The sequence below is a fragment of the Phocoena sinus genome, chromosome 14 (genome assembly GCF_008692025.1).
Source record: "Phocoena sinus isolate mPhoSin1 chromosome 14, mPhoSin1.pri, whole genome shotgun sequence".
Classification (NCBI taxonomy): Eukaryota; Metazoa; Chordata; class Mammalia; order Artiodactyla; family Phocoenidae; genus Phocoena; species Phocoena sinus.
The window spans coordinates 68,399,884-68,427,539 of NC_045776.1; the positions used below are offsets into that span (position 1 = coordinate 68,399,884).

Consider the following 27,656-nt stretch of genomic DNA (forward strand, 5'->3'; position numbering starts at 1 on the left):
TTTGGTAATTTCCTTTCGGACAAGGAAGGGCCTTATCAGACATGCCCATTTTCTAAGATGGGTTTGTAGAATGTTTAAACATAAACACGACTTCGAATTTAACATATTAGCTAATTAAAATTGAGATGCTTTTTTGGTTATAAACAGATTCTTGATGAGTTTGTTTGTACTATAGCTGAACGCCTGTTTGAGAATGTATTACCAGTGACAGGATCTGTGCGTTGAGGGGCTGAGGTGAAGGAAGTTGAACTCCCAATATCGAGGATGGGGAGGAAAATTGCTTTTTTGCAAATATTTTAAAAGTTATATACTCATGGAAATGTCTTATTGTGATTGGCTATTTTATATATAGAAAATAATTTACACAAGGACCCTGCTTCTGGGAAAATGGAAGGAAGAGAGTCCCTTAGAGCTAGGTCATAGCCAGATTTCCCAGGCATCTCAGTCCCCCATCCTGTGATTAACAAATGTTGAGAAGATCCGTGTCAGAAAATCTGCTGTGTGAACTGGTGTCAGGTCCCAAGGACATCTGCTTTTCTCTTGAATGATTTCTTTTGTAATCATGAAAATCCTAAGATATCGCTGTGATTTCTTTAGAGATGCTTAACTCAGACTCCCCGAGTGTGTGGTAGTCATTGCCAGCAGCTGGATTGATCTTTGGGTATTTATGAAGTCTGAGACAAGCTCTAGATGAAAAGTAACCATTCGATAATGGAATGTCAAGACAGGAAGGGGCTCTGGTGGTCATCTGGGCCAACTCCTTATTCGGCACCGAAATGGGACTTGCCGACAGTGAGTTAGTGTCAGAGCTGGGATCAAAACAATCTAGATCTCACCCAGACTCCCGGGCCGGTGCTTGTTCTGCTTTTAATTATCAAAATTAATATCATACTTGAGACAATAGCCAAAGCATGTAAGAATGTCATCTCTAGCTTCTGTTTTTATGAAGCATGAACAGGCGTCAGCCACATGCACACACTGTTGTCCTATTTCTCCCACGGCTGCCGTGCGTCCTGGAGCATCCCTGTCCTTAACACTGGGTAATGGTGTGGTGTTCACAGGGGCTTCACAGTGTGGGAACCCCACGAACTTGGAAAGTAAGGCTACTCCCTGAGATTTAATTATAAATGACCATAAAATAGGTTAGGCCAGGGGTACACAGAACTGCTTCAGCAGACAGAAAGGCGCTTAGGCTAGTCTGACTAATCTGTAACCTGATCAAAGGTATTGCATATCCAAAGCGAGTGTTAGAGGGGAGGGGATGGCCAGCAGTAGAAACACAAAAGAAGGGAGCAAAAGCAGGGCAGACTGTAGCAGTGCCCATTTCTGACACTGTGAAAAGGGGGAGAGAATCTTGGCTAAGGGACTCCAAGTCCCATTGGAAGGCTGTTCTTGTGGTGGACTTTGCTGTCATTATGCTCTCATCCTTCCTGCCTTCCCTCCCTTCTACAAATATTTGAGTGCCTGCTATATGCTGTGTCTACTAGAGATGGGGGAAAGAGTGATGAATGAGGCAGGAATAGCTCCTGCTCTCAGGGAACTGAAAGAAAGTAGACACAGAGCATATACAGTCTTGTAATGAAGATCATTGTAAGTATTTAAATGAAAATGCGGGGCGTAGTGAAAATGTGTAAGCAGGGGTGGGGAAACCTATACTGGAAGTTGCGGAGGCTTCCTTGAGGGGGGGGGCGTTTTGAGCTGAGCTCAGAAGGATGATGAGAAATAAAGTAAATGACGGCCACCCCAGGCAGGATGTGCAAGGTCTGCAGGAGGAGACCTCTCAGGCTATCCCCCTCCCTTCCCTTGTTCAGGCCTCTGCTTTCTGGTTATCATTTGGTTTCTCATGACATATACTTGCAGATATAAAATGTACCTAACAAACTGGCATTCTGGTTTGTACCACTCTGCGACCTTGGTTAATGAAAATGAGCTCCCAAGAGGCAAAGCCTCTTTGAGCACATTAACAACAGCAGGTTTTCAAGCTTGTAAGGCCACAGTCCAGAGCTTGAACTGAGATGAAATTGTGAAGGGATCCGGGTGTGCGATACCTGCCATCTGAAACCCTGCCCGTGTAGAGGTGCGCTTCTCCCTTACTGCAGCGTGGTGGCCACAGCCAGGGCATTGCAGTCCACACAGACCACTGAGAGGGCTCAGTCTGTGTGAAAATACAGATTTCTCTTGATCCCACTTTTCATGTACCTAGGTTAAGATTCATCATGAGAAGGAAGGGGGAAAAAAAAATAAAAAAAAAAAAAAGAAGGAAGGGGGTTACCCTTTGACTCTTCCCAGCACCCCTCCTGTTGGACACCATGGTTTAACTCCAAACACTTGTGCCTCAGCAGTTCTTTTTTTTTTTTTTTTTTTTTTTTTGTGGTACGCGGGCCTCTCACTGTCGCGGCCTCTCCCGTTGCCGCTCCGCGGCATGTGGAATCCTCCCGGGCTGGGGCACGAACCCATGTCTCCGTGCATCGGCAGGCGGACGCTCAACCACTGCGCCACCAGGGAAGCCCTCAGCAGTTCTTTTATATGATACTGGAGGTTGACTAAGTTTGCTTCCTGGTGCCTTCTGAATTTAAAAAATGGCTTTTGGGTTATAGTTCAGCTCTTCTTCAATGGCGGGGAGAGAGCAAGCACTGTAATTTGCTTCTGTCCCCACCTTAATCTTTTCCCTCTACCTGTACAGAAAGCTCACAAGTTGGGATGAGTCCTCAGAGGTCTCTAGGATGTTGAGTGGCTTGATGCTCAGGATGAATTTGGAGGGCTGCCCTCAGTAGCTTTGATCCCCAGTTTGAAAGGCAGAAGTGAGGTCTTTCCTGTTGCTTTGGACTAGTCTTATTAGAAATTGGTTCATCTTTTGTGAACTTAAATTCAAGTTCTTGATTATGATATTAAAACTGAATACTTTAGTGGCATGGTTTGAATTCACTAAAGTGGAGTTTTTTGTGAGACTGGCTTCTGCCTCAGTTTCACAAAAACATTTCAATGACAGCTAAATTATTTTTCATCTATAAAATTAGTAAATATTTTTAAAGTGTGGATGCAGTGAACAGTCTCATACTCTAGGGATATAAATTGGTTTAGCCTTTCTAAAAATAATTTGCCAATAGTATGAGAAATCTTAAAAATGGGCCTTTCGGGGCTTCCCTGGTGGCGCAGTGGTTGAGAGTCCGCCTGCTGATGCAGGGGACGCGGGTTCATGCCCCAGTCCGGGAAGATCCCACATGCCGCGGAGCGGCTGGGCCCGTGAGCCATGGCCACTGAGCCTGCGCGTCCGGAGCCTGTGCTCCGCAACGGGAGAGGCCACAGCAGCGAGAGGCCCGCGTACCGCAAAAAAAAAAAAAAAAAAAAAAAAAGGGCCTTTCGACCCCAAAATTCTCATTTTAGAAATGGAGTAAAGATGTATACATAGGAATATTTATAATAGTTCTATATATTATAGAAAAAAACAACTGAAATATCCATAATTATTGAATGTCAAATTATTTTATATCAATATAATATTATTTATATCAATATAATATTATGTTGCAATTAAAAACGTTTACAGAGAATTTTTAAGCACATAGTCAAATTTTATTTGTGACAAAATAGTAAGTGAAAAAATAAGATTAGAATTATTGTATATAGTATAATTCAAATTTTGTAATACATACAAAATACTGATATGAAAAGTAAGAAAAAGTCCTTGGAAGGAAATAGCCCATAGTGTTAGGGGCAATTACAGGTGGATGATGGAATTATAGATGCTTATTATTTTATTCTTTGTACTTTTCCTTATTTTCAGTTTTTTAACAATGAACATATATTATTTTTAAAGTCAAAAATAAATAGCCACATATAAACAACTCTGCAGTTCAAAGAGAAAAAAAAGAAGCCTTTCTGTAATTTCAATTTACAGAGAATAAAATCCAAGTTTTGGAGCCTGACACCACGATCTAGTTGTAGGAGGGCAATCTGGGTTTCTTTTCTGTTCTTGCCTCTTCGTGAGCGCCATGCTGCGGCCACCACACCTTCCTCTCTGTTCTCTAAATGTACCCTGTGACTCCCCCCTCCACTCTAGCTCAGGCATTAGTTTAACCTCTGGATCTGTAGCTGCAGCTGCCCACTAACCGAAGCTGTCTCGGTATCTTCCAGGCATCTCTAGTCTAATATATCTAAAGGCCAACTATTTCTCCCCCAAATCAGTCACTTTAATGCACATTAGCAGATCTTGAGTTCTCCTTAGACAGTTTGGACCATGTGTCTTTCTCAAATGCAAACCTCCTGCCCCTGGCTGTGGGGTGACACCACCCTCCATGGCCGTACAGCATCTGGCCCCTTCGAACCTCTCCAGCCTGTTTCTAGGGGTTTTTGGGTCAAAGTTCTCCCTGAACCACTGCTGCTACCTCCCCTCTACCCTTTCTGCTCCCTCTCACGGCCTTCCAGTCCCCTTCAGTCAGAGTGACCATTCGTAGATGTATTGGGACTGTGTTTCCTTTTTTTCCCCACCCATCCCAGAGCTCCCCCATCACACTTTATCCCTTCAAAGGTTCTGATGGTCTTCAGACTCCAGCTCACATTCCTCACACTGGCCTGTAAGCCCATGTGATCTGGCTTCTGTCTGCCCCTCGAATGACACCTCTAGTTCTTCAGTTTGGCATCTCCCTGTGGCTGCCCCAGCCTCCATTCACTGCCTAGGGTAAATCAAGGGCTTTCCCATCTTAAAGTTTTGCACATGCCCTTCCTTCTCTCTGTAAAGTTCTGCCCACGGCTCTTGGTATGACTGGTTCCTTCTCATCCTTCAAGTTCCTACTTAAATGATAGCTCCTCAAAAAGGACTTTCAGAAGCTTCACTGTCAGGTTTATTCACCTCTTCATACCCAGGCCCTCAGGCAGTCCTGCAACATAGTAGATGTTTATTAAAAGTTTGTGTGAACAGCCAACTGATTCTGTGAATGAAGTACTTCTCCCTTCTCCCAGAACTGTCCTTCTACTTTTCCTGTAGACAGTCTAATCTCCCTTTATTTTTTTTAATTTTTTTTATTTTTTTGCGGTACGCGGGCCTCTCACTGTTGCGGCCCCTCCCCTTGCGGAGCACAGGCTCCGGACGCGCGGGCTCAGCGGCCATGGCTCACGGGCCCAGCCGCTCCGCGGCATGTGGGATCCTCCTGGACCGGGGCACGAACCCGTGTCTCCCGCATCGGCAGGTGGACTCTCAACCACTGCGCCACCAGGGAAACCCTAATCTCCCTTTAGATCCCTGTTCAAATCTCACACTGTTTCTGTCAGGACCACCCAATCCCTGTAAGTCTAAATCAGTCTTTGCTGTTCTCTGTGGTCGCTACCAATAGCAATTATTTCATTCTTCCTTGTTTCATAATCACCTGATTTGTGTGTCTTCCCAAGCAGATGGTGATGCCATGGAGAGCAGGTGCAGTGTCCTTCTCTCTGAATTCTCACTGTCTAACACAGTGCCTGGCCCACAGTGAGACATCAGTGAATTTGAAATTTAGTCACCAGAAGGTGTGCTGTGAGCAGACTCTGTGCTTATGCTGGGCTGGCTCACTGATTCTCTTTTTCTTGTGGACGTAAAGTACACAGTGTGCCCCTAGAAGTTGAGTCTTGGTGCCTGGGGGAACACCTTCATTCAATTACCCACAGTCTGGCCATGATATCCTTGTTATTCTGCAGACCATTTTTGCTGTCCTTAATGGCATCTTGCTGCTAAAAGGAAGTACAGTGCTACAAAGGAGTTTCTGAAAATGGATTTAAAATAAAAGAACTGCTTTTATTAAGTGTTTAATAAGAACTTCCAGTCCCTTCTTCCCAGATCAGAAGAGGCATAGATTGAAACCATCGTATAGAATACGAACCTCCCATAAGGGAGATGTTATGAATTTCAGAGCACATCTTCAACTTTTAATTCTGATATTTAGCCAGAGTCTTGCTGCTTCCTGGGCACCTGGGATGGCGCAGTGGCACTTTGGGGAAGCTAAGTTGACTGGTTAGAACACTAGCAGGGCCGTGTTCAGTGGTAGGTCTGGTCTGAAAGGTGTGCTTCCTCGGGGGTTCTAAATAAATTGCAATTGTAGACTGCCCTGATAATAGGGTAAATATTCCTTCATTGTAAATGAATATGAAACCTTGATAAACTATAGCTGTTAACGATTTTTTTCTTTTGGTGCTTTTCTATATTGCTAAATTTTCTACAGTGAAAGTTATTTTTATAATCAAATGTATTTTCTTATTTCAAAACACGTATTAATTTAGATTGCACCAATTCATAAATGCTGATGACTCCAGTTGGTTCTAGCCTGATAACACAGGGCAGCTGTTAACAAGTCTGACAATCCCACGTGTTGGAGGAGATGTGGGTCCACAGGGTATATTATATGTGGCTGGGAAGAAAGTAAATTGGCATGATGCATCGGAAGATGGTTTGGCATCACCTTCTGAGCTGCGTATTTGCATACCCTTTGACCCAGGTACACACCTTAGGTGTAATAGCCAAGAGAGGATCTTGTACATGAGCAAGAATTTTCAGAGCTTCACTGTAAACAATAGCAAAGTCCTGGAAACCCCCACATGCCATCAGTGAGAGAATGGATGAGCAGTTAGTCCCCAAATGGCATATTAAGCAGCAGACAAGAGAGATGAGTCATAGTGAACCCCCAAATGTGCCTAAATCTTAGAAGTATAATGTTAAGTGAAAAAGTAGGTCCCAAAATACTACCTATAGGATGACATTCTTTTGATAGAGTTAAATAAAATAAAAATATACTTTTAGGAATATAGCTAGGTGCAATAAAACTTGTGTGGAAAGGACAGGTAGGGAATGATGGCCATGGGATTTGGGATGGCACTTGCCTTAGTCTGGGAAGGGGAGGATGGGCTCTGGGGGAGGCAACAAATGATTAGATGTCAGTTATTCTCTGTTTTTTGTTTTGGCTGGTGGGTTTGTGAGTACTTATTACATTATTAAAAATTACTCAATAAATACATGAAAACAGGCTGTTCATTGATCAATGATGAACCAAAGATTATGATTAATTCAGTTCCAAAGAGATTTCCCACCCGCCATCTCCACTAAAAGAGGGAAAAAACACGTTTTTTTTTAACAAATGAATTGCAAAAGCAAGATTGCAACTAGGACACATTTAGTGGATATAAATGGATACTCGATAAACTGATTTAAATTCTTTGTAGCTGTTCTTTTAAGCAAGTACCCAAGCACTGGTCGTTGCTACGTCGTTGGTTTATTTTAAATTACAGTGCGCCTTTGAAAGTTTAAAACTATATTTACGGGACTTCCCTGGTGGCGCAGTGGTTAGGAATCCGCCTGCCAATGCAGGGGACACGGGTTTGAGCCCTGGTCCGGGAAGATCCCACATGCCGTGGAGCAACTAAGTCTGTGCGCCACAACTACTGAGCCTGCGCTTTAGAGCCTGTGAACCAGAACTACTGAAGCCTGCACGCGCTAGAGCCCGTGCTCCGCAACAAGAGAAGCCACTGCAATGAGAAGAAGCCTGTGTACCGCAACAAAGAGTAGCCCCTGCTCGCCGCAACTAGAGAAAGCTCATGTGCAGCAACGAAGACCCAACGCAGCAAAAATAAATTCATTAAAAAAAAAACCCACTATACTTACAATATTTTCTAATTCTGGCAAATTGCTAATCAAGGCTGACCTCCCAATTAATCCAAACTAGTAAGGTTTTATTTTACAAATCAAATATTTTTACCCCAAATTTTTTTCAGAATTCTGTGGAATAAAAGTGGATATAATATTTTGGGGCATTTATTTTGTCCTTTAAAACAAAGAGTTTCCAATTGCATTCTAAATTAGGGTAGTGCCATTTTGAAAATATATTATGAGCATGTAGTCAGTCTGTAGTCAGAGCTGGTCCTGAGCCTGGAAATATATGCATGAATAATGGCAGGAATTCTTGGCCTTACAGTAGCTCACAGTGTGGAACATGCAACAGATGTGTAAATTATCAATCCACCATGTGCGAAATGCTATGGTAAAGGTCTAAAAAAAGAAGGCCATGCCTCCATCTGCCTACTTGGGCGCAAGGCAGTAGTTCAAGAGGTTTCCTGGGAGGTGACATTTGAGCTGGGCCCTGAAGAGTGAGAGGAGCCATCACAGGCAGAGGCAGTTCCTCACCCAGCAAGGGCACGGAGGAAGGAAAGGGCCAAGGCCTTCAGGTGATGAGTGGTTGTTGCAAGAGGAGGGCTCCCATCATTTGCTGCAGGAATTGTAGTCTCTACGTCACAGCTGCTCAGCTGCTGCCTCCAGAGGCCCACCTTTTTCTTGTAAGATACCAAGTCCGGCTCCCTTTCTGATAGGGTGGGTTTGCCTGGCTGAATCTCTTATGTCCTGTCTTCTTGTGACACGGCTCAGTTCCAAAGGGCAGGCCTTATCTCTGAGGTGACTCACTCAGGCTCAGCTGTATCTGTTTGAGGGGGAAAAAAAGATGATGCCAGGTTAGGGATTAGAGCACTTGAAGAGACACAGCTGCAGAAATGAGTGGAATGCTCTGTAGACGCTGGTCTTATGCCCCTGATTCCTGAATTTGGCTTCCTTCCAAAGAGCTGAGTACAAAATGAGTACAGAAGGCTCTGGTAAGCTTCTTAGTGTAATTCAGCAGCTTAGCGAGAAGGATAAGTGTAGCTGGTCTTTCTGTATGACCTCTGAAATAGCCTAAGTTGAATCCCCTTTTGTATTTCTCATGCACTTTTTAAAAGCAGAGTTCTTGAAATTGCTAGATATGAGTTTTCCCATTATTCATGGGAGGGATAATCTGGTGAATGGTAGAATCAGCCTGAAGACAAAAAGCAGACAGTGGTGATACAGGGAAAACCTTTTGTGCCTGTCATTGAGCAAGTGTGGGGCCCCCGGGCCTGGAACTGTGAATGGCCTGGGCTTCCCTGGGCCAGGGGCTGACACTTCGGCAACCTGGGCCACAGGGCAGGGGCCACTCTGGTGGGTGTCATGGAGCCCTGGCAAGGGCACTATTGGACACCAGACACTTCTTTTATGTCTTGCCCCAGATCTTTTGTTCATGGTCCCAAAGCCTGGAACAACATTACTGTTAGAACAAGGGCTGGGGGAGAAGGGGTGGGGTGAATCCACTGACCACTCCAGTCACTGCTTCCCCTCAGGTCCACATCAACCTTGGCTGGCTGTTGCCGTAACCAATTTTATAAAAATTCTTTGAACTAATCAAATCTCAATATCTCTGACTTTGTACATCCTGCCCTTTGCCCCAGTGAAATGCCCTGGCCTTTTCTTTCTGATTGATTCTGTGTAGCTTTATCTAACAATCAATATTTAAGACATTTAATATATAACTCTAGACTCATCTTGCTTTGGGAAAATAGCCTCAGTAGAGCCACCACGTTCCTCTTTGAACTGGCTAAAATAGGTATTGTTTTCATCCCTTTGTACTTTTATCATTTGAGCACAGTGGTAAGGAGGCCCTGGAGAGGTGCCGTCCTTAAAGGAGCACATTTTACTGTGTCAGACCCACAACTCACACTGTGCTGGTGAGGTTTTCCTCTAGTAATGCCATGTAGCACCTCAAAATTTCAGAGACTTATACCACAAACATGTGTTCCTTGCTCTGGGTCTGCAGGTCAGCTGGGGTGGTTCTGCTTTAGGCAGCCCGTTGGGCTTAGGTCCCTGTGTCTCGTCTTTCTGTGACTGGTGGTGACCAGACAACACTCAGAGCAGTAGTCAGGATCACAAGAGACCAAGCAAAACCATCAGGCACATTTAAAGCCCTGCTCACCGCTCACTCCTGTTCCATTGGCTAAAGCAAGTGACGTACCAAGCGGGACAGCGATGGGATGGGAGTCTCTCCCGAAGTGACTGTGTGCTGAACAGTGGCCCAGCCCCCCACTCCCACCGCCCCTGGAGACTGGGGAGAGATGGGGATGATGTTCGCTCAGGCTTCATGCTCCTGTTCCCTGCAGCTTCTGATGTGGACCACTTTGTGCTTCTCTCTCTCCCTTCTGAACACAGTGCACACCCAGGTGTGCAAGTGCTCCTCCGTCTCCTCTGATGGCTTCTCATCTTCCCCTTGCTCTGACACTGTGGGCATTTCCCCTCGCTCACACTTGGTTATTGGGCTTTCCCTTGGAAATGTAGTCTTCCTCACGGACACAGATGTGCATGCCTGGCCCAGTGTCTCACTTGATTTCTAGGCTTGACCTTCCCCCTGTATACAAGCAGGTCCTCTGGAAATCACCTCAGGCTCAGCACATCCAAAGTCATACCTTTTCTCAGGTAGCACCCCAATCTGCTTCACCTTTATTTCCAGTTTTTCCTATTTATTTTAAAGTCTCCATCTTTTCCCCCCAAATTCCTTAATTTTGAGGACTTTGAATCATGTGTCCTTAAATTTCCCTCCCCTTCATTGCTGTTTATGTAATCTGTCACTAGCTCTGATCTTACCCATTTGCTTCTAGAATCCCCCTTTCTTCTCTTCTGCTCTGGGCCAGGCTCTTATAAGAACATGTCCACGCTACCAGCCTCGCTGTCTGCCTCCTGCCTCCGCCTCCTCCTCCTTCAGTTCTCCTGGCCCTCTGCTGATTGAGAAGTTTTCCAAAAGCTCCACTGTCGTCTGACTGCTCCTGCACACATCATAGCCTACAGAGAATGCTGGTGGCCAAGGAGTCCCTGAGATGAGTTGGTCATCAGGCCCCATTGTTCCATACGGCTCGTCCCACTCCAGCTCCTGGAGTCAACCCTCTGTTCCCACAGGGGCCAGGTTTGTCCCCCACCACCTCCACACCATGCACATTCCCCTGAATTTGTAATTACTGTCTTCTTCTGCCAGTGTGGGATCCCCTGGAGTTCTGTCTCCCGGGGCATCGCTTTTCCTGGAAGTCTTAAGCACACATTGAAGGCAGGATTTGCTTGCACAGGTGGGTAGAAGCCAAAGTGGGGGAAAGTATTAAAGGGAGAGGACAAGGTAGGGGATACGTGCTGGGGCTTTCCCCTTTTCTCTACTCTCAACCAGGATTTAGAAAAGTCTGGGCACATAGTACATAGAACTCTGATGTATGCTAGTTGGGTAACTAGAATTAAATAGGACAAATTGGCTCAGTCCCAATGGTGATGTTCCTGAATAGTGATCGTGTCTAGTGATCGTGTCTTATCTCTACACTCCAGCTCTTAACAGTGCCTGGTACCTAAGAGGCCCTCAATGAATGTTCCCTGGATGAGTGGATGAGTAAAGGAGGGAGAGAACAAACTGCTGGGGGCTGGGAGGACTGCTTCCCCTGAGCACATGGTCAGTATAGCATCCTTAATGTAAGGTCAGTGTGGCATCATCAGTGTAGCAAAGCATGACACAAGTGAGAGCATGTTTCATAGTTACTTCTCATGTTGCTCTAGCCCTTTTCTTCCCACTTCTACCCCTGTGAAGTACTGTGAAAGCACAGTATTATCCTCAACACTCAAAGAGGTGGACTTACCCGGATCAGGTAATTAGTGCAGACTTTGAACTAACATCCACATTACAAAACTTGGCCCCTAGGCCAGCACATGAAACTCATCTGAGTCTCAGTAACACATTAAACTAGTTAAGGCTTCCAAAGTAATGAGATGTTCTTTGCTGGCTTTTGATAGACTTATGCTAATGCAGTGAGGAGTCACTGTTAATAAACAGGGAGTGGCAGAATTGATTTAAGGACCTGCCACTTCCAAAAACATACTGTCTGATGGAGACAAATTTATCACCGTAAATTAGTCTTTTCCTTTATTCCTGTGTGTGCCGCTCATCCCCCTGCTAATTAGAGACATCAGGAAATAACACTTCATTTTCTGGCAGCCCTCATAGAAGCTTCCTGCTTTTCAGAGGGACTGGGTCCCTTCTCATCTCCGGAGTCAGCCCGTAGCTGTCCTGCCCTCATCCCCTCCCTGCCTCCGCTCCAGGGCCTCCTGCGAGCCTGTCGCTGATATGGGCTTCAGTTCATTTTCTGTGTCCTCATCTCCAGCCTCACGGGTGGATTGAGCAACAGTGGATGCTTCCACCTAAAACTAGAAGTTGGATTGACACATCCCATCCAAGAAATGATAGAGCTATGGGATAACTTTAAGATCTCACTATAAGTTAATATATACATTTACTAATTTAGACTGATGAGGTTGACTATAAGTTAATATATACATTTACTAATTTAGACTGATGAGGTTGACACTGTATGTGTCTTGTATTGATTATCACCTCGAGGTTGGAGACGGCCTTTCTTGAGAAGATTAAATGGAAAGACCGAGTGATATACAACATTGATTTCCTAGCCGTTGATTTAGCTAGCCACTCCAGACTTGGGTGCCACATCCCTGTAGAGAACTAAGACAGCTTTTTGGGGTTTCCAAAAAAGCTATTTGTTAGGTCTGTGTAGTTTTAGTGTTGTGGGTCTCTACTGTTTCCTTCTATCTCAGCGCCTTGTAGGTTTCATTCTTGGCTGCCCTAATCACAGTATTATTTATTGTATGGAGTTCATTTTGTAATGTCTCTCTCTCTCACCAGACTAGAAGTCCATTGAGTGGAGGGATTGGGTTGTCTGATCCACCATCAGTACAGTACCTGGAACGTGGTCAGCTCTCAGGAAATAGTCATTGAATGACTAAATGAAATGGACCTACCTTTTTTTTCTCCCATATAAACACTGTCAATTCATAGTTATGTTAATGCTGAAGTTAGGAAAGTTTCCCGTCAATGCTGGAATTGATCTGGCTACACACGAGAAAAAAAAATTTCCAAAGAAGGACACAGATTGAGCAAACTGGACTTAATACTAGAGTGAAATGAAATAAAAAAAAAAAAAAGGGGCAGGGGGGGACTGTGTGTGTGTGTATACAACCTTTCTTTCAATCAAGCATAAGGTAATGCTTTATTATTATTTTTGTTCTTGTCTGCTTCCTCCTCCTTTAGTCCAATGTTGACTTTTAAGTCCTGGAGAGAAAAACTCTACAGAGTCTATAGTGAGTAAGGACTTTGGATTACAGTGATTTTGAATGTTGGAAATGGCTAAGTTTAGAAGGATAGAGAATTATAGTTGGAAGACATTTACAAGGAGAAAAAAGCTGTTTGTCTAATTTATCTTTGAAAATTAGTCAAATAGGCAAGAGAATCCAGGTTCTGTAAAATACGAATTGTTTCAGTTTCCCATGGCAGGTAGGATTTTTCAGTATATGCGTGCAACTTTGATTTCATCTTACACTGCTAAATAATATTGACAAGCCAGGATGCATACAATGCCTTGCTGAGTGCTCTGTTATGCCAAGTTAATGCTCATGTTTTAACTCTGACTCCCTATTAGAACCACTCAGCTTGCTTCTTTTGGGAAAGAAGAGAGAAATGGCCTCTGTGGCTGATAGCAGCCATGTGCCAGACACAGGCATACATACTTTGCTAGATGTTTGCGACATCCTCTGAGGTGGTGATTGTGGTCCCATTTTACATAGCAGAAAGCCTAAAGAAACTCAGAGCCATTCAAGGAATTGTCGGGGGTTCACAGCTAGTTAAATGGTAGAACTGGAACTCAGATGTGGGCCTTAGAAAGGGTTTCTCAGAATCAGAGTGCTATACCTCCTGAGGCTCTAGAATTGCGTTTTCAAATGATTTTGTTTGAGGATGAGAAAAAGACAGACAGAAAATGACCCATTCACTGCCTTTCCAGACTTTTGCTGTCCCTTTGGAGATTTTGGTACACTTGTCTCCTCCCCTTTTGAAAACTTCCATTGAGTCTCCAAGTACTGGGTATTCTCCAGTCTCATTGGTCTCAGCAGTAAAATGGAGCAGAGAGAAATGTAGAAAAATATACAAGATGAAAAAGTAGAGAAATATTCTGTCACAGTGCAATCCAACACAGCATTTAAACAATCTTACTAAGGTGAATTTGAAAGCAAGGAGAATGGTTTCTCACTGAGAAATAAAAGTCCTTTGGCTTAAAGAATAGTTTCAAAAAATAAATCCTTCATTACCCAAGGTATTTCTTAAAATGAAAAGAGTACATATCAAGCCATATCATGAAAGAAGTAATTCAGCAGTCCTTGAGAATTTACCTAGTTTCCATTCAAACATTAAAGTGATTGTTTAATCTTACATACAATTCCCTGAACTCTCCCTAAATAATTGCTTTGGTGATTTTAGCTCAACCTTGAAACAGACTTGCATCTGTTGTATATTTGACTTCATTTGAAAGAAAGAAACAGCTATAAGGAAATAGAGACTTCAGAGGTTTAAACCCTTTGTCCACAGGGACTAGAGGAGAGGAGAGAAGTAAGTGTGTACAAGCCCAGAATGGAATGAGGTATCAGCTCTAACAATAATAATACCACCTGTTCTATAGGTGGACTTGATATAACACCTACCAGGCATCTTCACATATATTCTTCAGATAATCTTTACAGTAGCCCTTGGAGATAGGAAGGACGGCTATTAGGATACCTCTTTTTGGGACAAGGAAGTTGAGCCTCAAAGACTGACTTATCCAAGGTCACAAAGCTAAAGGATAAAGTCGGAACTTGAACCCAGGCCTTCAGGTTCCAGTCTATTGCTCTTTCCAACAGAGCCATTTGTCTCTCTCAAGAGGCAAGTATTTACCATGGATAAGCTTTTGTTAGATTTGCCAAGGTTCATGCAAAGTCTCTGATTGTAATAGAAGTTTTCCTATGTTTGAGACAGATGGGCATTGCCTGGGATTTGTAACAGTATTTATAGAGATGGAATTTGAGCTGTAATAATGAAGTTCTGAATTATTTTCTGTGTAACACTAAGCTTTCAGATGAGCTAAATTTAAGTCAATAGTATATGAATAAACTGATCTACTTAACTTCTACATGGCTTGGGCATGTGGGTTCCAGGATAAATCTGAAGCCGCTTAAATCAAAGTGGGATAAGAGGGACTTCCCTGGCAGTCCAGTGGTTAAGACTCTGTGCTTCCAATGCAGGGGGCGTGGGTTAGTTCCCTGGCTGGGGAACTAAGATCCCACATGCCGTGAGGTGTGGCCAAAACAACAACAACAACAAAAACCAAACAAACAGAAAACAAAGTGGGATAAGAAACAGGCAGCAGGGAATTCCCCAGCGGTCCAGTGGTTAGGACTCTGTGCTTCCACTGCCGGGGACATGGGTTTGATGCCTGGTCAGAGAACTAAGATACTGAAATCCGCGTGGCATGGCTGGGAGGAAGGAAGGAAGGGAGGGAGGGAGGGAGGAAGGGAGGGAGGGAGGGAGGAAGGGAGGGAGGGAGGGAGGGAGGGAAGGAGGGAGGGAGGGAGGGAGGAAGGAAGGAAGGAAGGAGATGTCACTTAGTGTGATGCAACTCTAGTTAAAAGAACAGCTCTGAAGGGTTTGCAATTAATATAGTGTGGACAGTTTTAGAAGCATTTTTTCTGAGTAATTTAGCCTTTCAAATAGAGTTTGAAATTTTTTATCCATTTATTTGTTCAACAGCTATTTGCTTAGTATCCTCATAATGCCAGTTACTATATCGGGCCCCAAGAATTCAGAGAAAAGACACGTTTCCTGTCCTTAGGAGTTCACAGGCCAGTAGGTTTGTGGGTGTCATGAATAGAGACACTGGAAAGCACAGATGAAAGTTTCACAAAGGTCATTCATCTTCTGGTGGACACCAAGTTTACCTGCCCCCCAATTTTCAAGTCTTTTATTTTCCTGAAGTTGGAATTTTCAGTATTTCATATTATAAGAGATAATGCAGTCACTCTAATTTGTGAGAAATCCAATTATTGAGACATTCATTCATTCAGCAAACATTTGTCAAATGTATACTATGTGTCTGGTTGTCTGCTGTGTATTGGGGTTGCAGAGATGAAACCAATAGATTTCCTGCAGTAAGGAGCTCTCAATCTAAAAGAAGAGAGATGATAAACAAATATGCCCTGTTTGGATTCTGCCACTTATAGTTGCATGATCTTTGGCAAGCAATTTAATCTCATGGAGTTTTTGTAACAATAAAATGATAATGCCTGAAAAACAGCAGGAGAGAGCTGGGCACATAAGAATCCTTCATGTAGTTGCCACTGTCACTTATGAGAGAAGTGGGAGAGGCACACAGAGGTCACAGGAGCCACTTGTGCCTCCAGGAGGGCTTAGTCAGGAGAGGCTTCCTGGAGGAGGTGCTGCTTGAGCTGCATTGGAGGTGCAGTGAGTTTTTGCCAGGCCAACAAGGCAGTGTGAAACCCAGGTGGAGTGTGCAGCACAAGCTGAGGCTTGGGATGTGGGACAGCTGCCACATGCAGGGAGAAGCAAGGAGGGCAGCACAGTTGGAATATAAAGTACAGGGAGAACTTTGACTCAAACACCCCTAGAAACAGGCTGGAGAGGTATGAAGGGGCCAGATGCTGTGTGGCCATGGAGGGTGGTATCACTCCAAAGCCAGGGCAGGAGGTTTGCATTTGAGAAAGGCACACGGTCCAAATTGTCCAAGGAGAACTCAAGATCATTTTGCCCTGTTCTCTCTGAGGCTCTTGGGTTAAATATTCTACATGGTCTGTTATTTTAGGGGAAAAGAGAACCATTTGAAAACCTCCTGGACAGTTAAAAGTCATGTTGAGCATCTGCCTTCAACCTAGAAATATTGTACATACAAGGGAGAAGCCCCACTTTCTAGTCCTAGAGAAAACCAGAAAATTAATATTGTGATTTGGTCCAGCAAATGCCATAAGGGTAAGTCAAGTATAAAATATGTACATTTCCTGGTAATGTCTTTGATTGTGTTGGCAGAAAATAGCCTATCTTGGGTAAATGTTCAGGGGACAAGCAAGGTTTTAGCTGTGCATAGTCCAAACCAAAATCCCTTCTCTTTAAACCCAGGGCCAGGGCCTGACTCCGTGACAGCCTGCAATATGAAATGGTATCAAATGCTTTTTCTACCCTATTCTCTATTAGAATTAAAATTGAATACTTTTGTCATGGTGTCAGTAAAAATAAAAAAAGAAGACAGTAAGAAGAAATGGTCTCTGTTTTCTGAAGGGCAGACGAGGCTGTGAGGCTTGAGCTGTCTTTAAACACTGCAGCAGCACAGCTGTCAAAGGAGCTCATTCGTCCTCAGTTTAACCATGGAAAACATGTTTTCTTAAATTATTTTGGCCTTATAGGGTGTTTCTTAAATGAAAAATGATCACAGTTAGCATGCCTGACCCTTGTTGGCCCGATAATTTTATGAAGAATAATAATGTTATATGGCAGAGCAGTCTGGAAAGAATGTCAGCTCGCCTCGGTCACAGATTCTCAGTGACCTCGGAGCATATGCTAAGTCAGTGGAGGGCTAAGTATGTAGACTGTGTACTGCGACAGAGGAACCAGTACTTTGTTCGGCATCCACGGGTTTTCACTTCCTTCTTTGGAAGAATCTCATCTTGGTGGGAAGTATAATACCCTTGCATATGCCACTTTGGGAAGAGAACGTGTGTCCATAATCACTGAAAGGAAATACCCAGTGTGGTCAGAGTCCGTCCTGGCTGGCCTCGTGAGGTTTAGCAGCTGCTGCCAAGACGCCGTGCAAGAGGGGTGGCCTGGTTGGAATACCAGAGGCGTTGTTGGTTTCTGGATGCGATAGGGAAGGCCACACATTCTTGTGTGCAATGTATCAAAATGATGCACTGATGCATTGATAGCTCTCTTAAATGTATCTCCTATTCACCATTTACATTTTTATTTTAGTTTTTGAATAACTAGTACTTGGTACAAAATTCTAGGGTTCAAAAGAGAAAATGGTGAACAGTCTCCCTGCCATCTCTTTTTCTCACGACCTAAGTCTCCTCCTCAGAGTTGCCAGTGTTCCAGTTTCCCAGGTACCTTCCCAGAGAAAATCGCACCCATTTACTTTTGATACATCTGTCTCTTGCTGTTTCTTTTTTTTTTTTTTTTCTTTAAGCATGAATTTGTTTTATTTATTTATTTATTTATTTGGCTGCACCAGGTCTTAGTTGTGGCATGCAGACTCTTAGTTGTGGCATGCATGTGGGATCTAGTTTCCTGACCAGGGATTGAACCCGGGCCCCTGCATTGGGAACGTTGAGTCTTAACCACTGGACCACCAGGGAAGTCCCTGTCTCTTGCTTCTTGAGGGCAGTGATAGTGTTTGACCGTAGGTGTGGTAAAACTACTTTGCCACCTTCATTCTGAACATATAGCTGATATTGAAAGTATATGAAGTTATTTGGGGGAGGGGTGTAATTAGGCCTGTTTAACAATAAAATATTAATTTTACATGACATTTTATAGCAGTGAAATATTTTTATTGCATGTCTCATTTTACCCTTATTACAATCTAGAAAATAGATAAGAGCAGGTATTATTATTCCCATTTTACAGTTCACAAAACTTCGGTGAAGAGAAAGTAAGTGCTTTTCATTGTGTCTTACAGCTGATCGGTGGCAGAATTAGATTAGAGATGATTCCCCTTGTGTTCATACTTCTGTCCAGTGTTGCAAGCCTGATTTTAGGGGCGTGGATTCTCCATTACTGTATATTTTGAGTTGTAATGGAATCTGTTGTGATTTTAGAAATACTTTGTCTCTTGCTTTCAATAAAATATTGGAACAAGCAATATTGTAAAGGGTTATTAAAGACCTATACTAAGAAAACTATTTCATTGTAACCAGTCTCTGAGCCCTCCTCTCTTTTAGCGTTATGCTGGGTGCCTTATGTATGCCATTTATTGCCATATATTTAATGCCTGGTATTCACCCATTTTACAGCTGAGGAAACTGAGACACAGAGAGATGAAGTAAACTGCCAGTGGTTATACAACTTGAAAGTGGTAGAACTGGAATTCAAATCCAGTTTGTGTCTATTTCTGCCATGAAGTGCTGCATCCCCAGATTGGGTGGCCAGAGCAGAAATGATTATTATCTCCATAATACAGATTTTTATTTATTTATTTATTTTTTTAAATTTATTTTATTTTTGGCTGCATTGGGTCTTCATTGCTGCACGTGGGCTTTCTCTAGTTGCGGCGAGCGGGGGTTACTCTTCGTTGCGGTGCGTGGGCTCTAGGCGTGCGGGCTTCAGTAGTTGTGGTGCATGGGCTTCAGTAGTTGTGGCTCGCGGGCTCTAGAGCACAGGCTCAGTAGTTGTGGCACACGGGCTTACTTGCTCTGGGACATGTGGGATCTTCCTCGACCAGAGCTCGAACCCGTGTCCCCTGAATTGGCAGTCAGATTCTTAACCACTGTACTGCCAGGGAAGCCCCAGATATTTTATTTATTTAAAGATCCAGCAAATGAACATGGGTCTTGATTATTAGCAGTTATTAAAAATGATAAAAATTCAAGTGTCAAGCTCTAGTTTAAAATACCATAGAATATTAAAGAAGTAAAAGCTTGCTTCCTGCTTTCAGGATGTTAGCATCAAGTTGAAGGCATAGAAGTAACACAAATGAGCTTCAGAACATAACATGATCATAAAACCACACTCGGAAACATGGAATCAGAGAGGTTTGAAGTTAGAGGGGCCCGGGAGGTTATTTAGAGACTCCATCCAAGACTGAAGTCATCCCTTTCCCTCTGATTTGTGTGTCAGTGATACCATGAGCCTCCCAAGACACCAAACCCGCAGACATGGAGTTCTAGTACATTCCTTCCACTCCTTCATCTCCAGTCTTCTGAGAAGCAGCCTTGCAAACTAAATTTAAAGCGGCCGTCGCTACTATACCCCTCCCTTGTCCACAGGAAAAGTAATAAGCCCATGTCTGTCCTTTCACCTCCATGTCCAACCCTGCCAACCATGCTTCTCCTGGTTCATATCCTGTCAAATGTGTGCGGAAAAAAGGACACCAAAAAATTGCACCCAGTCTCTGTGCAATCCAGGACAGCAAACTCTCTGTGGGCACAAGAGCCCTCCTGAACCATGGCTATCCTGCTGCTCCCCTGATGGACGCTGCAGAGACCCATTCCTGCATGGGTCCCCACTCCAGCTCTTACTCAGCCTCCTCTCAGCTGTGCTATTCTTGTCTCTTCCTCCTCACGTACCAGATTCACATCCAGGATGTGAAGGTATCTCCGTCCAGATGCCTTCCCACCACAGAGACATATGGGAGAAAGGGCCCTGGACTGTGTCGTTTGTGTTGATGGGGAGTTGGAGTCAGCCTGAGCATCCATCACTGTAGAGGGTTGGGCAAGTGCAGTGGGAGTGCGCCGTGGCATTGAGTGCAGCAGTGGATACTGCAGTTGCAGTGGTTCCACTTCCAGTATGGTAAAATAAGCTCCTCCCACAAATAGCAACCAAAATTGTGGGGAAGAAAAATACCAAGTACCTGAAGGTCCTGAGAGTGAACAGAGGCATACGGATTCTGGAGAGGAGTCATAACTTGGAAGAAAGGGATGGCACAGAGGCCCATGTGTATGGCTTTTAGTATAAGGTCAGACCACAGTCAGCAGCCACATTTGGCATTTAGAACTCCAGTAAAACATGACACCCTTCTGGTCTGAGGAACTGGATGACAGTACCCAGGGCAACTACAGCCTGTGTATAAACTCTGCCCCATCTCTGGCTGACCCCTGAACTGCAAATGCAGGACAGATTTTGTCTAAAGATAGAAGAACTGAACTGAGATTTGAACTGCCACTCAGGAGACAGAATTTTTAATTTGAATCCAATCAAGTGAATTGCCTGCTTTAAAAAAAATAAAATCAACACTCTTTAGAGGAATGTAACAGAATTCACAACATAGCTTTCACAATACCCTGGATACACTGAAAACAATTTTGACATACAAAGAACCAGGAAAATATAACTCAGTTTTAAGAGAAAAGATAGTCAACTGATGTCAACCCTGAGCTGACTCAGATGTTGGAATTAGCAAAGTTTTCAAAGCATTTATAATGTTAAATAAACTATGCTTACAGTGAATGAAAATATAAGAATAATATTATATTTAAGTATATAAAATATATAAAAATATATTATCGAGTATATTTCAAATATACATATAAAGCAAAATATAGAAAACAAAATATAGAAATATAATTTAGCAGAGTGAGAAACTTTTTAAAAGAATACAATGGAAATTCTAAAACTGAAAAATATAATATCTAAACTTTAAAACTCACTGGATGGGCTTAACAGATTGGAGTTGACAAAGGAAAGATTGAACTTGGAGATAGATCAATAGAAAGTATCTAATCCTAAGAAAAGAGAGATAAAAAAAGATTGGAGAAAAAAAAGAATAGAGCCTCACAGATCTGTGGAATAATACCAAAAGATCTAACATGCCTGTAATTAGGGTCCAAGAAAAAAAGGAGAGCGAGAGAATGAGGTAGAAAAAATATTTGAAGAAAAACATTCCCAAATTTGGTGAAAGACATACATTTAAAAATTCAAGAATCTCAGAGAACCCCAAGCAAAATAAATATTTACTTTTGTAAATAAGATAGAGAAAATTCTGAAAGTAGCTAGAGCAAGTCAACACACTGCATGGAAGGGAACAGTGATTTGAGTGATGTGGATTTCTCATCCAAAAGGATGGAGGGTAGAAGACATTGGAATGACATCTTTAAAATGCTGAAGGAAGAAATCGTTGATCCAGAATGTTAGGAACAGCAAAATAAATATTTCAAGAATTAAGGCAAAATAAATATGTTTTCAGATTTTTTTTTAAAGTTGAATATTGATAATCAGAAGACCTGTACTATAGGAAGTACTAAAAGAAGCTCTTCCAGTTGAAAGGTTAGTGTTGGGTGGAAACTTGAATCTTCAGGAAGAAAGAAGAACGTCAAAAATGGAAAATAGGGGCTTCCCTGGTGACGCAGTGGTTGAGCGTCCGCCTGCCGATGCAGGGGACACGGGTTCATGCCCCGGTCTGGGAGGATCCCACATGCCACGGAGCGGCTAGGCCCGTGAGCCATGGCCGCTGGGCCTGTGCGTCCAGAGCCTGTGCTCTGCAACGGGAGAGGCCACAACAGTGAGAGGCCCGTGTACCACAAAAAAAAAAAAAAGGAAAATAAATGGGTAAAAACAAGACCTAGTTTTCCCTTATTTTTAAAAAAGTGCATAAGACTATATAAAATAAACAAAAAAATCATATTGTCCTATGGTGTGCATAATGAATATAGCTGCTATACATATCACAGTCATACAGTGAAGGTGGGAGATGGCGTTCAATGGGCCAGTTGTGTGATACTTGGAAAAGTTAAGGATACATGTTCTAATCCCCATACAACCACTGTACACGACAAATGATGTCAGAGTAAAAAGCCAATACAGATTAAAATGGAATTCTAGAAAACATTCAGGTAATCCTAAAGGAGGTAGGAAAGGAGGAAAGGCAGAAAAAAACCCACAGGGAACAAACAGAAAATAATAAAATGCTAGGTTTAAATCCAACATATTAGTACTTTCATTAAATATTAAGGAATTAAATGCGCCAATTAAAGGACAGACATTGTCAAATAGCTTTTTAAAAAAGCAGAACTGAAATATCTGCTATTTATAAAAAGATTGAAAGTAAATGCATGGAAAAAGATATACCATGCAAAAAGTAAGCATAAAGAAGGATGACGTGCCTTCAATCAGGTAAAATAGACTTCAGGACAGAGTATGACCAAAGATAAAGAGGGATATTTCTTAATGATAAAAGGATCAATTGACCCAAAACACATAAAAATCATAAATGTAATCATAATGACAAAGTTTCAAATTACATGAAGCAAAATTTAACAGAATTAAAGGGAGAAACAGACATTTCTGCAATTGTATTTGGCAATTTTAACACCCCTTTTTATTGCTAGAACAATTAGAAAAAAACAAAAAACAAAAAAACCATAGGTGATACAAAAACACCAATCATCTTTACTTAATTATATGTGTAGAACACTACATCCCCAAACTGAAGAATATAGGCGTGCCTTATTTTATTGCATTTTGCTTTATTGCACTTCACAGATATTGTATTTTTTACAAACTGAAGGTTTGTGGCAACCCTGCGTTGAGCACGTCTATTGACGTCATTTTTCCAACAGCATTTGCTCACTTTGTGTCTCTATGTCACATTTTGGTAATTCTCAGCAATATTTCACACTTTTTCATTACTGTTTGTTGTGGTAATCTGTGATCAGTGATCTTTGATGTCACTATTATAATTGTTTTGAAGCATTGTCTTATTTTAAGTAGTTGCCACGGCCATCCCAGCTTTCAATAACCACCACCCTGATCAGTCAGCAGCCATCAATGTCGAGGCAAGACCCTCCACCAGCAAAAAGATTACCACTCACTGAAGGCTCAGACAATGGTTGGTATTTTTTAGCAATAAAGTATTTTTTAACTAAGGTATGGACATTGTTTAGATATAATGCTATTGCACACTTAATAGACTACAGTGTAGTGTAAACATAACTTTTATATGCACTGGGAAACCAAAACATTTATGTGAGTCACTTTATTGAGATATTTGCTTTATTGCGATGGTCTAGAACTGAACCTGCAATATCTCCAAGGTCTGCCCGTACATATTCTTTTCAAGTGCCTATGGCACATTCAACGAGGTAGACCATAAAACAAATCTCAGCAAATTAAAAGATGATTTAAAAAAAAAAAAAAAAAAAAGATGATTGAAATATTATATAGAGTATGTGTTCTGACCTCAGATATTTGGAAATTAAACATATTTCTGAATAATTTATAGGTCAGAGAAGAAAAGGAAATCTAAAAATATTTCTAATAAATATATCAAAATTTACAATATGTAGCTAAACATACATTGAGGGAAATTTATAGCTTTAAATGTTTATATTAGAAAAAGAGAAATGTAAAATCAGTGACCTATGTTTACACCTAAAGAAGCTAGAAAAAGAAGAGCACAGTAGAAAGAAGGAAATAACAAGGATAAAAGCAGAATCAGTGAAAGCAGAAAGCATAAAAATGATATAGAAAGGTTCACAAAACTAAAACTTGCCTCTTTGGGAAGAGCAAACAGTGCAGAAACCTCTGGTGAGACTGGCTAAGAAGAGAGAGAACATGGATTATGGATGTAAGAGCTGAAAGAAGCATTGTTGCTGCAGATCTTATGGACAATAAAAGGTTAAGAGAAGATTAGGAACAACTTCATACCAATTAATTCTGCAACTAAGATGAAATGGAAGAATTCATTGAAAAATGCATTTTATGAAAACCAACAGTAGGTGAAACAAAATATGAATAGACCTACATCTATTAGTGAAATTTAATTCAATAAAAAACCGTTTAACGACAACAACAAACTCACTTAAAGCTTGGATGGTTTCACTGATTAATTCTATTAAATACTTAAGAAAAACCCTACAATTTTACGCACAAAAAGTTATATGAATGGCAGTGTGCACATCAAAAAAAATTTTGTTTTAACATCATTAGTTTTTGAGGAAATGTAGTTTAAATCACAAGAAGATACCACTACATTCCTACCAAAATGGATAAAATTTAAAAGACTGACAACACAAATGTTGGTGAGGATATAGAGCAACAGGAACACTCATGTATTATTGGAGCTACTGTAACTATATAATCACTCTGGAAAAAGTTCTAACAGTTTTTACGAAACTAAACATATACCTACCCTATGAGCCAGCAATTTCACTCCTAGATGTTTACCCAAGAGAAATGAAAATATATGTTCACAAAGAGAATTCTACGTGAATATTATCAGCAGCTTTATTTATAATATCTCCAAACTAGAAACAGTTTCAGTGTCTGTCAATAGGAGAATGATTAAGCAAACTGTGCTGTAGTCATACAACGGAATGGTACCCAGCAATAAAAAGTAACAAACTGCAAGTACGAATAACAGCATGGACGAATCTCAGAAATACTCTAAGTGAAAGGAGCCTTATACAGAAGAGTATATATATATATTGAGTATATATATATTATTCTATTTATACGAAGTTGTAGAACAGGTTTAATTAACCTATGGTGGAAAAAAATCAGAACAGCAGCTGCCTCTGGGGTGGGGAGGGCAAAGATTGACTAGGAAGAATCATGAAGGAAATTTCTAGGGTGAAAGTAGTGTTCTGTATCTTGATCGGGTTTTTGAACACAAGTGCATGCCTTTGTCAGAACTCACTGAATCCATAATGAAGATCTGTGTAGTTCATTTCATGTAATTGTTTTTATTCCTTTACTATATATAAATTTCACATTAAAAACTGTAAACAAATAATTGTACTCTAGCTAGTAATATGCCTTCTGAAGTATTGAGGGGAACTTTAATTGAAGTCTGTAAATTTATTTTGAATTGCATCCAAAATACAAAATGAATTGATGAATGGAAAGAGAGAAAAATCATTGAATAGATATGTGATCAAGAAATTTTACTAAGATGTTAATGATAGAATCATCTAGGCAGTAAGTATTTGGGTATTCACTATAAAATTCTTTCAACTTTTCTATATGTTTAATTCTTTCATAATGAAATTTTGGGAAAATGTAGAAGTGAAGCATGGACATATGGATCTTAAAAATAGAGTGGAAAAATGAGAAAGAGGAGGAAGTATATAATACAATATTATTAACATATACCTACATCCAGATTTGGGGGAAGAAATTCAGGCAAAATGATATACCACAAACACATTAGAACAGTTGCCAATGGGAAGAGGAATGTGAGTGGGGTCTAGGGATGATGGGATAAGTGACAGACGGGTGTTGGATAGGCAGGATTCGCATGGGTAAATGGTGATGATGGGGAAAGAGGGAGAGAGGGTGGATGGGTAGATGGAAAAGCATTAAACTTAGTCAAATCTTGGCCTCACTGCTTACTAAATATGCCATTTTAGACAAGTTGTTTAACATTCTTTAGACTCACTTTTCACATCTGTAAAATGGGGATTATGATCTCTACTTCACAGAGTTGTTGTGAGCCTTAAAATGAGAGTGTCCAGGAAGTTCCTAGCACAGCCCCTAATCTATGGTAGACACGCAACAAAGGTCTATCATCCTTTGCTTTTCTTTCCTCTCATCTGAGTCCTCAGTGTCCTTCAAGGGGCTTACCTTCTCTAAGTCTACAGCACCATGCCTCTTTTTCCTGTTTTCCAAAGACCACTGGCACTTGCAGACCATTCCTTTCAATCCCATTTTGTCTCACACGTGTAGAGTTGCTCTCTGTATATCTATCTTCTCTCTTCACTAATCATTCCATAGCTTCTTGAGGACTCAGGGTGTAGTTTTGAGTGTCCCTCTGCGCAGTTGTTACCCAGGACTGTTGTTGTGTAGTCACTTACGTGTCTCTCCCTGACTAGAAAGGCAGGGACAGTGTCTGTATCACTCCCTATTTTGTCTCCACATGGAAGGGGCTCAGCAAATGTTTGTTGAATGTATGAAAGAATAGACATTACCTTTTTTTCACTGCTCTTTTAACTCAGCACTGTCTGGTAAGCACATTGATTTATCATTGCTTTTACGCACCGTCAGACTTGCTGAACGTCTCCAAACACACTGATGCAATTGTATGAGCCCAGCCCAGATCTGCTGCAGGATAGCACTCCAGAAACCCCACTAGACTCAAAGACAGGGACCCTCTCTTTACTATGGTAAAAGAGCACTATGGCTGCTTTTTCAGCTATTCTGTTAAAGTATGGATAACATTTTAGAGCTGCAAGTGATCTTAGATTTTATGTAATCAAATCCTTGAATACTAAATTTAGATGAAAGGGTCTAAAGCCAGTTGGGATTAGTCAGTGGGAGTGCCTTCATGGAGGAGGTAAATATTAAGCAGAGCTTACCAGTGGGGAGAGACGTAAGTGGTCTAAAGAGAGGGAGGAACATTCCGAGGATGTAGAGTGACGTGAGCTGGGGATTGGTGATGGCAGCAGATATGTGCTGGAGGGGAGCCCACAGTGGGGTGCCGGCTTCTCATCAGGATTATCCCATGACTTAAAAGGGTCAAGATGGCTAGTGGACTGGTTGGAAGCCATTACCCTCTCTGCTCTGTCCTTTGTAACAGCCTTATCGCATCCTTGATTTGGTTCTGACCTCCTCCTCCTTTTATTTGGGCCAAAGACAGGCTCAAACCCTGATTTTTAAATGAAACCCAAATAACCCATTTGGAAACCTATATTTCAGCGTGGAAGTATTGGTTTTGCATTGTGTTTGGTGTAGATGGAAGCCAGCTGAAATGGCCCAAAACCCAGGAGGGACCTTTAACACAGCCTCAGCCTGATGTTTCCTTGTCTTCAAATCAATCCAAGCTACTCATTAGGAGGCCTTGTTTCAGCAAGTGCTCTGCTGCGTGTGGGCCCATCCTGGGATCACCAGAGCCTTCACTTTGGTCCATCTCATCATTCCTTCTCCATTCCTGCCTTTGCCACGTTTCTGGATCCTGGAAGACAGCTGAGGAAACTAGCCTCCTTACTTTCTCTCTGGGAGGGCCAGATACCCAGCATATGTGCCCCCTTCTTCTCCTAAAGGGGTCCATATGCTATTTTCCTAACTCAGATCATCCCCTTTAACTGGGGTTTCTATAAGCCTTCCTCTGGCTAACAAGCATCAGATTATATTTACATTTAAAAGAATTGTTTAATGTATTCTAAAAACCTTAAAAGCAAAACTGTCCACCAAGAGGCATTACTTTTTTCTCCAAAAGGTACCAATGAGGACTTTCTTCAGGTAGAAACTGTCTCTCCAGAAGAGCTTGCCTCTCTTTGTCCTAGAGATTTTTTTGCCTAT

At 41.9% G+C, this 27,656-nt stretch overlaps 1 protein-coding gene across 5 annotated transcripts in view; it reads left to right on the forward strand.

The window, feature by feature from the left end:
• Positions 1-27,656, forward strand: part of TTC28 (tetratricopeptide repeat domain 28) — a 609,537-nt gene that overhangs the window by 514,577 nt on the left and 67,304 nt on the right. The window lies entirely within an intron of this gene.